Here is a 14,224-nt window from a genome sequence, read left to right as displayed (position 1 = left end):
GCAAATAGAGACAGGGCTGGAAATCAATTATTAATGAGCTGAATGACATTGACATTCATCCACGTTTAATAAGCACAGCCCAGCAACCGGAGGAGGAGGCCTGGGTGTTGGCTTGCACTGTCTCGTGGGTTAGCACAGGAATTCAGAGAAAAAGAACAAGCCAGGGACCCAAATTCAAAGAGGAAGAGATGCTAAAACTACAGCCCCTATGCAGGCTTTAGTTCTTTAGACTTCTCTGCTGGACATTTTTTTTAATAGCAATTTTTGTCCTAAATGATCTTGAGGGACTTGACACACCGATTCTACAGAGCATCTCACACCCCGTGTCCACCCCCTCCCACTGCCTCCCACTTGCCTGCCAAGGAGACAAATGGAGTTTCGGGAGCAGGTGCACATTTGGGGTCCCCGTGCAGTGTTCAGCTAGGGTGACAGTCCCAACCTTCTTGGGTGATACAAAAGCCCTTCGGCCTGCTTTTGGATATCTTTGGTCAGAAATAAAATGTTAATGAAACTTTGAGAAAATGAGAAAGTTGTTGAAACCCAAGGCAGCCCATGTTCACCATGCACAACCAGCAGGATTTGGGGTTCTAAGGTTTCCAGCGGGACTGACTCTCGCTTGTCTTTCTCATTGCCTTCCCAGCTAGCCTGTACATTCTTTCTGTCAGAACCGGCGCAAAGCTGCATCCAGGCTGAGCGAGGGGCTGCGCCCAGCTCTGCAGCCTTTGCAGGAAGCTAAAGGCACTCTGTGCCCTGATGTGGGCACCATTCATCTGCTAGAAACACTTTGCAGATTGGTCAACCTAAGACCCAAAGAAACAAGCTGGGTATGACCTGAGCTCAGCTGACCTGTGAGTTTCAGAAAGGCCAGGCCACTCTCGCTTTGGTCCAGATGCTTTGATATCCTAGATGTGTTTTTGGAGTCTACCACTTCAGGGGGCAGCCAGCCCCCTCCCACCTTCGTGTTTCATGCCCGTTCCGGCTTCAAGGCTGTGCTTTCGACAGAGCTGTCATTTCCAAGTGTTGATTGCTTGTGGCACCCCTCATGGCAGCGGGGAGAGATTTCTTGGGGAAATGTGGCCAACCACTTGGGACGGCAGCAAGTGTACCATGTCAGCGGAGCCCCCCTGCCTCCCAGGAGGCTGACAAAGGAGGCCAAGGTGCTGGGCAGAGGCTGGAGTCAATTAGAGGCTTGCACTTGGGGAAAAGCTCTCCTCGCATCTCCCTTTTGCATCTGGACGCCCTTACCTTTTTATATTCTAGCCGCTTTACTTTTGCCCTCTGTCAGCGTGGAGTTTTTTTGCAGGTGACTGATGTCTCAGGTCTATAATTATATATGTGGCAAAAGTTCTTAAGCTGCAGGTTTATCCACCTCTGATTTCAAGGCATGAGCTTAAGGATTCTCAGGGCCTTCCTAGCAGGCAGGGCTGAGGCAGTGGGCAGAGGGGGCTGGGGACCATCAGTGCACACAGAGCCGTCTAGAGCTTGTTTGCCCTTCTGAAGGCCCTGGGTAGCGTGTGAGTGGGTTCCCATCCTTCAGCTTTGGTGTGACCTCTCAGGGAGTGGCCGGAAGCTCAGTGTCATTGCCATGTAGCTCTAAGTAAGTTCCCTTCATCACATCTCAGCATTTCTCCATCATGTATAACCTCAACTCCTTTGACGGAGACTGGTGAGTTTGAGTTCTCTAAGAACTTAGCCCAAGGCCTAGATCAAGTCAGCTCAGTGGGTCAGTGTGAATGATTTGAGCCTGTGCCTGGGGCTCAATGCTGGGCAAAGAGGGGACTCAACAACCAGCATCCCTAGCTGCATGGTGCTGTCAGTCTAGTTGGGAAGAACAGGCCACTGACAGTGGGTAGTGCTAGGATGAGGGAGGTATGGGGCTTTGAGAACAAGGGAGAAGTCCATCTAACCCAGACCAGGGCCTCGGGGAGGGCCCCCCAGAGCAGATGCTCCCTAACCTGAGCTCTGAAACGGAGTTTGAATTGGTTTGCTGGGGAAGGAAAGGAGAGAGCCAGACCAGGGAGCAAAGGCAGCTGGGAGGGCAAGAGGAACCGGAAGAGATGGGCTGGCCTTTTGGCTTTCTCGGGGGAGCAAGAGGGAGCTGGCAGAGATCTGCCAGGCAGAAGTGCCCAATCACTTTTCTGCAGAATTTTTCCCTCTGTCCTCACTGCAAACAGTGGGTTAGAATTTGGGACTTAGAGATATTGTTTCGGTTTAGTAAGAAGGAATGAAAGGGGTTCCACATACGGAGGGAGGAGGTAGTATTACCTGCTTTCCCCAGGTCATCAGGCAGAGGCCACCGAGGCCCCCAGGGACCCACGGGTGTCTTATTCTGTTGCCTGCCACTGATGGCTCGCACCAGGCAGCAAAACCTCAGTTTCCCCAAACTTAGTTCTCCTGGGTGCAGGTCTTTGGCTCAAGTGACACCTCTTTCTTTGGCTCATTGTTTTCATCTTCTCTGTTCCCAGCATTGCTGTCTAAAAATCGCATCCCTAGGCCTCCCACGCATTCCCCTGTGTCTTTGGTGGTGGTTGAATTGAAAAGGTGGCTGTGCCATAGAGTTCCAGCAGGGTGGCTTATGGTGCACAATTACTTGTGCCAGGCAGTTTTCAAGGAATGTTCTTCTGACACTTAGAGGAGGAGCCTGGTGAAATAACAAGCTAGTTAAGACAGGGGAGAAGCACTGGCACAGTGGCTCAATTGGCTCATCCTCCCCTTGCAAGCACCGGCATCCCATATGGGTGCCAGTTTGTGTCCTAGCAGTTCTACTTCTTGCCCAGCTCCCTGATTGTGGCCTGGCAAGGCAGTGGAAGATGGCCCAAAGCCATCTGACCCTGCACCCACAAATTAAGACCTGGAAGAGGCTCCTGGCTCCTGGCTTTAGCTCCACTTAGGGAATGAACCAACAGACAAAAAATCATTCTCTCTGTAAATCTGATTTTCCAATTTTATATATATATATATATATATATACATACACATACATACATGTACAGGTCACCTGGCCACGTCTGGCCACATGCTGAACTTCACACACAGTGAAGCAGGATCCCAGGGAGGAGTGAGAGGCAGTGCAGGAGCCCTTGGTGAAGCGGTTGCAGTAGGTTCATGTCCCCCATCCCTGACCATTTCTCCTGCTGTCATGAGTGACCAGGTTCTGGCTTTGAGATGACTAGGGAACCTCGTGTCCTATCCTCACGCACCTTCCATTTGCAGCCTGACTCTCGGGGGTGTAACAGTTTGACTAAGACTTCAGGAAATACTCACTCAGTACTGAGCCATTGCTTGATGCCAGGCTCTAGTCCGGGTTCTTTCCAACACCGTCTCATCACCTCCCTGCATCCTTCCATCCAGTGTGCATTTCCTGTTATCCTTGCACTGAGGAGGAAGCTGCATTTAAGAGAGGATGTGACCTGTCCAAAACAAATGACCAGTAAGCAGCCGAGCCAGAAGTCCCAAGCTCCCCAGGCATGTTGTGCCACCACTGTTTGCTGAGTGACTTGTGCCTCTGTGCGCTTAACCTTGTCTGCGTCATCCTAATGACACGGAACCTCTAATTCAAAGGGTCTCTCCCCCAGCGCAGAGGAGAGAAAGCATAACGTGTCCTGGGAGAAAGGCGGCTCTGTGAGAGCCACCCCCGCTGAGCCACTGTCCGCAGGAGTGTACATGTATGGCTGTCCTGTAGGCTGCCACTCTGCTCTCTGTGCCCGAGCTCCCCATGCACTGCTTCTGCGGCCACTGTCCACTCCCCACATTTCTCTGCCCTTCTTTGCTAGCTTCTGCCCTTCATCTTCCCTTGTGTGAGGCAACCAAAGCCAGAATGGAGGATCAGAACAGGGACAGGAGCATGTTGGCTCAGCACAGAGGGTGGTGGCGAAGATAAAGTACCACAATTCACCTCGCGTTCTTAGCATTCAATGAATTGCAGCCCCTAACATGAGGAATGTGGACAAGTCATTGTCATGCAAGACACAGAGAGCCCTGGCTGGAAAACTCAGCATCTTCTCACCCTCTGCCCCACTGCTCCCTTAAGCCTCTACAATCATGCAAGTGCCATGAGCCCTTCTTGGACTCTGTTCCTCTTGCCCATCTGGCCCCTCCTGTCCCCAAAGCCCCTGGCAGGTGCCACTGAGTCCCCTGCTAGTCACTTGTGATCTGCTGACTGTGGAAACTCCGCTCTAGGGTGAGGGGAATGAAACTTTGGTATAACTCAGCTCAACCCAGTGATCCTTCCAACATTGACCTTGGCTAGCTGGCCACAGAGAGCCTCTGACTCCTAGCTCCTGTAGTCTGAAGGCCAAGGGTCTTTGCTGGTGAAGAGGGTTTTAGGCAGTTCCTAATCCACTGCAGGTCGTGTGGGAACAGAAATCCCATCTTGCTCAGCCGCTACCATCTAGCACCTATCCCTGGATCAGGGCTTCTATCAGGAGCTCCTTAAAGTATTTTGGAACAAATGGAGAAAGGGAACTGAAGAACTGAGAACACAGCACAAGCGCAAAAGGAGCCAAACTCTACTTTTGTGTCCCTGAGACTGACGTGTCCCTCCTGAGGGCTCTGCAGCTGCCTCGAGAGGAGCCTGGCTCCATCGCCTACCACTCGAAGCCCTCAGACAATAGTGCAAGGACGTGGGGAGAATTGCTGAGTGTCTGTAGTCAGCCTTGGGAAATGAAGGACCCCAAGGTTGTGCTGCATCAGTACCGTTCTCTGCACTCTGGACACTGTCGCGTACGCTTGCTCGTTTGAAGGCAGGATGGGTCTTCCCGAGTCTTCTATCCCAGAGCTAGCCAGTACCTAATGCAGAACAGGAGTCTCCTAATGTTTGCAAAGAGAAAGGAGAAAGGGGAAGCCATCACCACACCTTGTTCTTTAGATTTAGGAGGAGGGACCCCAGAGTCAAAGCACTGAAACATTGAGCAGCTTAACCCACATTCCACGGTCTCCACCCCTACCCATCCTCCCCTGACCACTGCATACAGATGTCACCCACTCAGTAGGGGTTTTCTCTTAATCACAGTCACTCTGAAAGGGTCCTTGTTATGTTGGGGCCACGGAAGAGATCTGGGTGTCCTGTGGAAGGGACAGTGTGGCTCAGGCCAAAGATGCCACATGGCCTCGGGGACTTGGCACAAAGCAGGCCTGCACCTGGGATATCCACATGGAAAAGCTGAAGCTGAGGACACACTTCCCTGGTGTTTATTTGCCCCCCTCTTTTTTTCTCCCAATCATGATTAACGACTGTGCGGTTTCCAAGTCTTTCAAACAAGTGAGAAGAGCTCCCTCCCCAGGTCTGCTTTGTGCCTTTGAACTTGAGATGTGTTGAAGCTAGAACCAGAGAAGATGATCTTATCCCGAAATGCCAGTGGGAGCCCAGGGAAAGCCAGAAGGTAGCCAGGCAGGAGAGTTCCTTTCTGTGCTGGAGCTGGAATCTGGGCCTGGCTGAAAGCTCCCGGCAGCAGGTTGAAATCAGGGGGAGACGGTGCTGCTTTCCCGCCGAGAGCACTAGCATCTGTGATTTGTACATGTGGTTATCCACCGGGCCACCCTTTATCATCTTTTGCAAGGGAGCCGAGCATCTTCAGGGACCTCTCCATGTTCTGACATTCTGCTAGCAGGAAGTTGGTAGTCATTAGTATGAAAAATGGCACCAAGACACAAATGCATGTCAGGGGCAGACAGTGGGCTGAGCAAACACATCAGTGTTTGGGGGGCAGGGGAGGGGTGGCTTGTCACGGGGAAGGATCAGCTTCCTTTCTCTACAAGTCACTCCCAATGACTGCTTTACAAGATGGGAAACTGTGTGCTTGTTTTGGCAAGGGTTCTTGCTTGCAACACGAGGGTTGCATCAATTCATTCCGAATCATGTTGGTAACCGATGGGAGTCTTGCTGTCTGGAGAGGGACTGCTCCTTGCAGACCCTGTAGCCAGCAAGCCCAGCCCAAGGAGTAGCCGGCCAAGGCCCCCAGAGTGAATTATTCACTTAATAATCAGGTCTTTCCTCCCAGTTCCCTCTGTTGCCCTCCCTTCCCTTAGCCTGTGCCTCTCTATCGAGTCAAAAATCTAACCATCAAAGGAATGCAGGGGCAAAGAGACTTGGAAAAAATCAGAGAAAAGATCGACTCAGAAATGCAACATAATGAGGTTCCCCGAGCAGACTTCAAAAGGTCAGTGGGGCTCTGGAGTCCCGTGCGATGACCTCACGATCAAACTATTCCTCCATAGTTCTGTTAGAATCCAAATTGTGCTCATGTGTGAGCCGGAAAGGTGTTCTGGTGGGAGAAAAAAAAAAAAAAAAACTACCATCCCCACCTCCTGCAGTAATTGGGCTTCGTAACTCTGTTAACACTTGGATTTGATTTTCCAGGGAAGACGAGCCAAGTTCCTGTGCATGGGTGCTCCGTTTCCAACCATCCCTTCCGTCTGATTTCCCTGCTCCGCAGGCCCCAGCCTAATGCAAGCAGACAGGGTGGCTTTTGATGCCAGTAATCTCAGAGATCTTTGCTCCTCAGCTGAAACCTGGGCTCTGGCAGGCAGAGTTCTGTAGGCTCCAACCACGGGGAGATGAGCTGAGAGAGAGATGGGGCTGTTGCTGCTGCTGCTGCTGCCGCTGCCACCGACAATGTCTTCTAAGCCCAGGGCCACAGGGCCTGCTCAAGATGGAGAGGACACACGTCACATGCTCCAGCCACACCAGGGGCCAGGCCATTACAGGCCACAGCCAAACCCAGCTGGCCAACTGGTTCTGCCTTGTTGGATCACAGCCACACCCATTCATGGGCTTATCATCTGGGGACTGCTTTTCTGCCACAGTTACAGAATGCAGTGTCACAAAACCTGGTGTATTTACTCCTTGCCCTTAGGTGTTTGTGTTATCTTGCCAAGCCCTGGCCCGCAGCAAGGTTTTGTAAACCTGTGAATGGCTTGTGTCTGGTTTTGGATGGAATGCCTCTGCAGAAGCTGTGCATTCTTCATTTATCCATTCATTCTTGGAAGGCCAGCTGAGATATCTGTGTTCTCTTTGCCCTCCTCTGCATAGTCACTTGGCTCCAGGGGACTGATGCTCACAGTCCAGGACTGCTACAGAGATGGCGACCCACCTGAAAAAGCCACCCACCATGACAGCAAGTGAAAGTCAGTGTGTTCATCTCTGGTCCAGTGAGCTCATCTTAGGAATGGAAAAAATGAGGCCTGGTGAAGACAGAGATCTTGCTCCAGGTCACACAATGATTGCATGTCAGTATTGGGACTAGAACCCAGGTCCCACAGACCAGGCTGCTGGGAGTCACACCACAAGACCGTTTTGCTTCTCCTTGTCTTTTGCATCCAATCCGTAGCAGCCAGTGGCTTTGGCACCATTTAGAAGAAGCAAGAGTCAACCACGTGACTCAGCAGTTTCTGCTCCTGAAGAGCATGTCCCTGGTTGGGTCTCAAGTGCAGCTGATTGTGGTGATTATTCACGTAAATTGCACCTGTCACTCCTCTGCACAGTGCCAGACCATGGGTAATGTGAGCTCCTTGAAAGAGGAACCCTTTTTCTCTAGGGTGATTATAAATTAGATATGAATGTAGGCTTAGGATCCTGGCAGCCATTCGCTAAGGGATTTCTTTATCTTGCATACATTTGCAGAGTAACCTTTGCAAAGGTTAGGCTACTCTTGGAACCGAAATATAACTTTGAAGTTTCAAAAATCTCAGGAGATTTTGGGAAATGGAATCACCTCAAGTCTCTTTCCTCTAAGACTTTCTGTATCAGTGCCACTGAATTACTGCTTAAGGAGTCAAAAAAAACATGAACCCCACTCCAAAGGGCGATTTAGGAGCCCCCTGGGGAAGGGACACTCATCCATAGCATTTACACAGGATTTGGGTTCAGAAGATGGGTTAACCAACTTTGATGAATTAAAGGTTTGTGAGTGATGTGATGTGACAGACACAGGGAGGGAAAAAGGAATCCTAGCATGCAAAGGTAGACGGGAAGGAATAGATCGATTTGGGGAGTGAGACAAGGTCCCAGGGGCTCCGATCTGGGAACTCCTCTCTCTCCCCAGTCTGAATCCACAGTCACAAAGCCATGCTGACTTCAAAGATGGACTCTGGCATTGGCGTCTTAGGGTACAACCTTGGACTTAGCATGTCTGATAGTCATGTCCACCATCACTGCAGGCAGCAGTTCTCAAAGGGGAGTGGTCATATGTGCATCTCCCCTCCCCCCATTCCAGGGACCAGTTTGAGAAGGTCTGGGGATATTCTTGCTTGTCAAATGAAGGCGCTCCTGGCACCAACATGTGTAGAGGGGCCAGGGTTGCTGCCAAGGAACAGAACCCCCTTCCACAGTAAAGAATTGTCAACCAAGAATTCTTGTTCCCAAAAGTCAGACGGGGTGAGGTTGGGACATCTTGTCTTACAGAGAAGAGCTCAGCCTGGGTCCCCATGGCATCTGTACCAGACAGCACCAGCCCAGCATATAGTGGGCATTCAAGAGACATTGACCAAATAATTATTAAGCTTTATAAATACTAGAGTGGATCAAATAGGACATGCATGCCTGACAGGAGTACTGAAAACCTTTTTGCCAGATAAGGTGTCTATGTGCAGCTCTTTGCATGGGGCCTGGCGCATAGTAGGTATTCAATAGATGGTAGCGCCTGGTGATGCTGATAACATTCACCTGAGTGTGCTTCATGCTCATTTTAAGTAGGAATTCACTGGTTTTCATCCCTTGCCAAGATAATAGGCAGTCTGTGCAGGCAGAAAGCCCAGTGGGGCTTTTACAAATATTGGTTTACAAAGAATCTTTTTCATCTCGTGTTTTCCAGATAGGTAAGCCAAGGGCCACTTGGTTGTGCCTTCATTTCCGCTCCCTCTGGCAGACTTCTCCTAGGGAGGGTTTTGTTGCTCTAAAATTGTTTCATAGCTTTGTTGTTCTGAAGGAACCTGTTGGTTAATATTAATGCATTTTTATCTTGGACCATTTCCTCCTGGTTTGCTTTTCGAATCTGCCATCGTATTTGGCTTCATCCTTTTCTTATTCGCCCTGCTTTGCTGAGGCCTGTCGTGGACATATTGCTGCTGAGGCACAGAGTCAGCCTTGAGGCTCATATCGTCTCCATTGGACAGATGAAGAAGCTGAGGTCCCAGGACCATCTTTTAGTGTCTCGTCAGTAGCTTCTGGCTCTGCAGCTTGCAAACTGGAGGAGATTCAGGGCCAGAGGTAGAGAGAGGGATGGAGCTGCCAAAGCCTGTGCAGGAAGTGGCTCCCAGGTTTCCAGATGCTTCTTCCCAGTCTGTTTCAGCCCTCTTTTTCCCACCTCCACCTGAGAATCCTTTAGCAGTTGGATCTCTCACTTAGTCCTTGAGGGAGCAGTCACCAAGAGCTGCTGCTCTCTGTTGTGTAATGTCACAGGCAGACCCCAGGGACGGGCACCTGCTCTGCTCTTTGTCACTGGAAAGCAGTTGCCTGGGCTCCTTCACTGCCTGCACCGCAGCTGTTCTTAACCGAAGGGGAGAACCCTCAGCCCATGGCACAGAGTGGTCACCAAGGCCAGTTTAGATCAAGGCAATAGAAGAGGATTTGTGAACTGAATTCTTAGGAGGATTCCTCGCCTGCCTGTCTCTTCTCCTCTTCTCTCAATACTAGAGCTAGCAATCATGAACACATTTGTTCTGTTGGCACATGATAGAAATGATAATCATATTGGCTAATATCAATTGAGCCTTCTGAACTGGGATATGATCTATTCTAATTCTCTCTCCTTCTCTGAGGTCTTACTTTTTATTAATATAAGACACAAAGGAAACAGGGCTCTCCTATTTGCTGATTCATTCCCCAGTGCCTACAATAGCCAAGGACTGGACCAGACTGAAACTGAGGACCAAGAACTCGATCTGGGTTTTCACATGGTTGGCAAACACTCAAGTAGTTGAACTCTTGATCAGAAGAGAAACAGAAACCCAGGCCTAAGCATCGCAGAAAGCCTCTCGATTCCTGTATCACACGCCCACCCCCACTTGTGCTTTTATTGGTTCTATGTGCTGTCTGCGCTTTTACTGCTCCTATTTCACAAACGAGGCAGTTAAGGCCTAGAAAAGTGCAGCTTCTTATTCCAGGTCACAACCAACCTTGAGCTACCTAGAGGCTGAATTTGCATTGAGTTGCATTAAAGAGCCCAAAGTCTTCATTCACTCATGATTTGACCCATCCCAGGCACGGTGTTAGGTGCTGCAGTGTTAATGCTTTCTGACATCCTCCCGCCCTGCCCAGCCAGCACCAACACGCTTGCAGCATCTCTTCTTCCTTCTGAAGGAAGCACAGGGACGTTAGTGCTCCTGCCGACCAGAGCCCATCAGCTGTGTCAGCTGGTGTCCCTGGAAAGAGGATGACATTACTGCTTCCAGCTGGGAGCAGCTGATCCAAGCTGAGGGAGGGCTGGGAGCCTCCGGCGGAGCCCACAGTAGCACAAGCATAGCAATTGTGCACCGAGCCCCCCTCAAAACCCTGACCCAGCAACCAGTCCCCTCGAGCTTCCGGAGCCGCCTCCTGCCAGAGCCTACTGTTTGGGGCTTTTGTCCCTGCTGGCTCATCTTCAAGGGTTTCCTCAGGACGAGGTTAATTCATGGCCTGAAGACCACACGGGCTGAAATCTCTGTGAAAAACCTGTTGGAGCTTTCCTAGCACAAACACAAGTGGTCTGTGGACAAATATTGACTTGTAGTGCTAACTCTCATGCGTGGCCACCCTTGGGAGTGCCCCAAGTTGGGCATCTGAGCACAGGTTGTTCAACCAGGTCAAAGGGATCCAGATGACCCTTTCCACCAGTGGCCCCTAAGTGCCTGCACTGCTTGGATGTTCAACTTTTGGGAGCAGTAGATCAAGGCTCCACCATGGCTCCTGGATTACTGTCCGAAGGATGCTGACATTCAGAGCCACACTCCAGGTGACCTCACACAGCACACACACACTCTCTCAGTCCTGCAGTCCGGGAGCCTGAAGGCAAGGTGTTTGGCAGGGCCATGCTGTCTTGGATGGCACTAGGAGGGCATTAGTCCTTGCCTCTCCCTGGTGACTGGTGGCTGTTGGGAACCCTTGGTGGCTCTTGGCCTGCAGATCCGTCTCTGTAGTCTCTGCCTCTACCATCACCTGGCATTCTCTCCTTGGGTCTGCTCTGTGACTTCATGTTCACATTTTTCTCCTCTTCTGGGGAGGCCAGCCTAAACCCAGTCCAGTCTCATCTCATCTGAATTTGATTCCATTTACAAAAGGAAATACCCCCCTTTCCAAGTAAGCCACACACACAGGTGCCAGGATTAGGGATTGTGTGTGTCTTTGCAGAGAGGGGACACAGAGCAACCCAAGATACCAGAGGGGTTTTCTATCCTCAGGGCAAAGTTACATAGACTTCAGTCTCCCCACTCTGCTCCCACACTGCCTCAGTGACCTGCTCCTAAAATCACCCATCTGGACACATCACCCCCTTTGGGTGTCCTGCTGCCCTCATACACCCAAAGTCCTACACGGCCTGGCCTCACTGCCCCTCAAAACTCAATCTGGAAGTCAGCTGCAGCTGACCTGCCCTGACGCCTTTCCAGATGCCTTCCCCGGTCCTGCAGCATCATGTCCTCCCCTGCCCATGGCCATCCCTGCTGGCTCACACATCACCCGATAGTGCACCTGCTGCTTCTCCCTCCTACCCACTCCCCCCTACCCCCGACTCAGCAGCAAGTCTCCAAGATCAGGTTCCTTTGTCTTATTTCCATCCAATTTCCAGGTTTAGCTCAGTGGCTGGCAAAAGCATATATTCCATTGAATGGATACATGAGAAAGTGTACAGAAAGCAAAACCAGTTAACATGGCCCAGCTGCCTTTCTAACTGTCTTGACAATCACAGGAGACTTTTCTGCATTTTGGCTAATAACTATTTACCACCAAATAGAACCTGATACAAACGCTCAGAGAAATGAGGTTTTAGAAATCATTGGTGTGCCCAGGTTTGGGCAGGACTGAAGACAAACCAGGGGGCAGTCTCTGCAGGGGTCTTGTTCTGACTCTGGGAATGACCAGCCTTGGGCCATACTGGAAATGACTACCGCAGTGCCTTCCTCAAGAAAGGTCAAAGGCCACCGAAAAAGTGGGCAAACCTGGCTACATTTCTTCTGCTTTGGCACACATGTGCTGTAACTCTTTCAGATGACTGAATGCCTCAGCCCACGAAAGAGTAAAAACTGTAATTCCTCTCCTCTCTCTCTCTCTTTTTCTCTCTCCATTGTGTTTAGCCAAAACAAGCTGTGAAAGAATGTAAAATATATCATTTTGTTGGCACTTGTTCACAAGTGAGTCAGTGAGCTTGCTTGCATTTACAACTAAAATTGGATTCTAACCTTCCAAAAATTTATGACAACTGCTCCTTCTTGTGGCTTCAATGTTGACATATAATTAATTTAGGATTTCTTCCCAAGGCTTCCTGTCCAGGTTTGTACCTGCCACAGAAATATTCTTGAGAGTCTATCTAACAGCTGGAGCCCTGAAAAAAAAAAGAAAAGAACCACTGAAGCTTTGTAAAGTGTTATGGGCTGTGCCAACAGGAAGAGCCCAAGAGAAAGTGTGAGGCTGCCAACATGGCTGGCTGCCGGAGGTGCCCCAGGTTGGAGACTTGGAATTCACAGCTGCAAGGAAGCTTGGGTGTTCTTTCTGCCACTGTTGCTTCCTGACCCCCTGAGATGAACTCCCTCCCTAGCGTGCATGCCAGCCGGGAGAGTAAGCTGGGCACAAGCACCCCAGCCTGGGTCACTTGGTCATCATACCCCCGCTCTTTGCTCTACAGCCCATCCTGGGGAGGGAAGTGAGGAGAACCACTGCTCACCAGATGCCAGTTATGTGCCGGGTGATGTATTAGACGGGCGGGGGCAGGGCAGGCTTTACAAGCAGGGTTCATGCCATTTTACTTCCTCAACCACCAGAGAAGGTTGGAGTTAACTATCTTCCCTTTGGAGATGAGAAAATGGAGACGTAGAGAGATTCATTGATAACTTGGGTGCGCCTAACCTAGAAACGGGAAGAAGAAAGAGGTGGCTCCCCTGTAGCGAGCTCCTCCTGTTAGTCCTCATCTCGTGCTCTTTCAAATACATCAGTCCAAAATGTGCTGAGTGCTGAGGCTGAAACACACCTCTGCACAGCAGCCAGGACAATTCCTGACACAGCAGGCATCCGACAAAGCTTGTGAGGCACAGGTGCAGCTCTGTCCTCAATCCCCAAGGGAGTAGACCATGTGCTCACCAGGTCATGCACACTTAGGAAACCGCACAGAGAGCCTGTCCTCCCGAAGGGCAGCCTAGCGAATGATCAGATGTGCACCCGGTAGGCACATAAAGGTGTTGAAGTTCTCAAAAACAGGTGCACTGGAGGGCAGAGATAGGGATGGCCGTCAAGGCATCTGTCTGGAAACAGTGGCTGAGAAAGGACACCCTGAAGAAGTGGCCTGCAAGCTGGCATCTAAGGATATGCAGAAGCTAGCCAGGGAGTAGGGCAGGGAGAGGGTGCTCACAGTAGAAGGAGTTGCATGTGCAAAGGCCCTGCAGCAGAACTCACAGTATCCCCATCCTAAGGCAGGAAACTTGGTGCATGGCAAGGAGCCATCTCTGCAGTTCCTCAGGGCTCACAGTACCCGCTTCGACAGAACCCCAAGGAAGTTTTCTACAGGAAAGCTGAGGCCTCTCTGGTATATTCAGGGGTCACACGGGGGCTGCCAGAGGACCGTTGGGGTCCTGCTGCGATGACACGGCGCTGACTTTACATGCCCACTTTGTCACGTCTCAGCCTCTTGATCTCCATCCCTCTCCTACCCAAAGATAATTCCCAGCCCTCCGTCATGGATGCCTGTCTTAGAAAAGTTAAGCCAAGTCTCTGCCTGCCAGGGCCTTGGGATTTGGTAGGGAAACTTCCAGCCAGGTCATATATTACATAAATGCATGTTCCTCTCTTTCATCTTCTGAATGACTGGTGACATTGGTCAGGGTACCTGCACCTGTGTAATAGCTGGAACCGCCATACCAGATGAGATAATGAGTCCATGTGAGAGGCCCACAGTTAATGCTCTCTCAGTCCTGTACCATTGTACAGTCCTTCAAGGTCAGACATTATCATGGGGTTTAAATGTAAATTCAAACCAGAGAGTGTGTCTGCCTTTTGGCACCATGCAAATGGAGCTGGTGTTAGTTTCTCCCTGAAATCACTTCT

The sequence above is a fragment of the Ochotona curzoniae genome, unplaced genomic scaffold (genome assembly GCF_017591425.1).
Source record: "Ochotona curzoniae isolate NIBS_2020 unplaced genomic scaffold, NIBS_Ocur_1.0 contig_908, whole genome shotgun sequence".
NCBI classification, from domain to species: domain Eukaryota; kingdom Metazoa; phylum Chordata; class Mammalia; order Lagomorpha; family Ochotonidae; genus Ochotona; species Ochotona curzoniae.
Note: the sequence above shows the minus strand (reverse complement) of the source record.